Raw genomic sequence first — 2,261 nt, 5'->3', positions numbered from 1 at the left:
TTGAGCTTATGTCACCGCAAATAAACGGTTGTTTACATTTACTCGCGGGCCACCAGGGGGAGCCCGCGGACCATAAGTTTGGTCCGGTGATCACAATTTGAGCAATTCTGCGGTAGACCCATGAGCTCTGTAATCTCAAGGTTCTATGTTTCTATATTCAGGCATAGAACTGTAGGGGATCAGATGACCTAGTTCACCAGCCGTGAAGTATGTGGAGCAAAATGACCAATAAAACAATAATGAGCCAAATATTACCAAAACTTTGAGCATATAAAACAAATTAAATCTCACTTGGTTTTCTTGGCTGTGCCTTCTTGTAAATAAAGAGTGACTTCACATTTGGATGATCGTCCGGAGCCATGGTTTGCTTTTTTTAAAACGAAGACTTCCTATCTGATGCTGCCAGAACACCAGTGTTTCAGTTTTCCAGGTCTGTCTGACCTCCCAGAGCAAATAATGATGCAACGAGCGGTTCACATCTGCTGGGTTTCTGCTAAGGCGCTGAAGAAGCTGGCCTCAGTCTGAAAGGAACTATTTTTTTTCCCAAATAACAGAAGAATCATTAGTCATGATTGTCTTTAAATAGTTCTGCACTTACTTTGTAAACAACCTGTTTTTGTCTGGCCACTTCGAGGTTGCGTGACTCCTTGTTGCAAACAAACTGAATATGATGAGCAGATACAGAAGGTCGGTGTTTATTTCTAAAGCTTACACTGCAGCTGCTCAAAAAAAAAAAAAAAAAGAAAACAGGAGGTGGATGTTTTGCTACTGTGAATGGACATCAATCTGTTTTCTTTCCTGCATTGAGGATAAAATTTTTTGCACAACTTGCAAAAATTTAATTCACTGGTACTTGCAAATTTCAGCATAGATCTCTGCTGTTGTCCTTTTTGACGCATTCAGCTTCGTACTCAATGATTTGGGGATTGAATCTAATGTAGCCGTAGGCGAGGATGATGGCTGACATTCCAATGCAGGATTCAACTTTGAATTTAGCTATTTTAACCATTGTGGCTGGATGTGTGTTGAGGACCATCCTGCTGGAAGGTGAACCGCCATCTCTTGCAATCTCTTATTAAGTTTTCTTCAAATATTGCCCTGCATGTTTTTAACTCCATCTCACCCATGAACTTGAAAAAAAACTCCCCTTCACCATGATGCTGCTACCACTGTGTGCCACCATGGGATTTGGTGGTAGTTGGCAGCACATTTGCATAGATATTTTTAGAGAAAAAAAAAAATCAAGAAAAAAACACTTCTATGGGAAACCTATATTACTTGCATAAAAATCTAAATTGGAACCTTTAGACTTGCTTGCTGTAAGTAAACAGTGCCGGCTCTTACAGCTTCCATTCACCTCTTTTTATTACAGAAATAAATATATTTTTCAACCACAAAATTTTACGTGTGTGCATTTTATTTGTAGTATTCATAGTTGTGACTATTGCTCTTATTTGTACATTTCCAGTTATCTTATACGTTATTTATTTATTTGTTCTTAGATTTTTGACATTTCTGACATGGAAATGGATATCACTGTCACGAGCTGTCTATGAGGTGAAAATGAAAATTTGTAGCAATAGCTATTATGTGGCCGTTAAAATCTCCGAAACGCAGATATGTGCGCACAAAAGTACTAAAGTTTATTGCACGGTCCTGCCTTCAGTCTGTGTTTACACATCTTGATCCTCTAGATGCTGCTGCTGCTGCTGCTGCTGCTGCAACCTGAAAAGTCGGACTGAGAAACCTCCTCCTGTTTCACGCAGTGTTCAGAGCCGTGTGCGTATCCGTGGGAGAAAAACTCACCGGTTCAAATCCAGCCTCCAGCCCTCCACCTTGTGGTCCACACGCAGCAATGGATCCCTGCACGCATTGCTGGAAATTGGGCATGGAAAACAAACACACACACACACACACACTCTCACGCACACAGTTCACTGACACAGGTGGTTTGGACTAAATATATGTGCTGCTATAAATAAGCCTGAGCTAAAAATAATCCGGACTGGGGGAAAAATGAAGGCTGTGTGAAAACATGAAGCTTGTGGGGTTAATGTTTGGAATGAATTAGGGAGCAGGAAGAATGGTTCAGCTGGAAGACAACATGGTTAAGGACCGACCTAAAATTACAGGGCAACAGATGCACAGTCTAAACATCTAAAGCAACCCGATAGCTCAGTGGAGAAAGACAGTCATATCATAATGCAGGCATGTAGGCCCTGTATTGAGTGAGTCAGTCTTTCCGACAGAGCACTTTTTTT

The sequence above is a fragment of the Poecilia reticulata genome, linkage group LG19, assembly GCF_000633615.1.
Source record: "Poecilia reticulata strain Guanapo linkage group LG19, Guppy_female_1.0+MT, whole genome shotgun sequence".
NCBI classification, from domain to species: domain Eukaryota; kingdom Metazoa; phylum Chordata; class Actinopteri; order Cyprinodontiformes; family Poeciliidae; genus Poecilia; species Poecilia reticulata.
Note: the sequence above shows the minus strand (reverse complement) of the source record.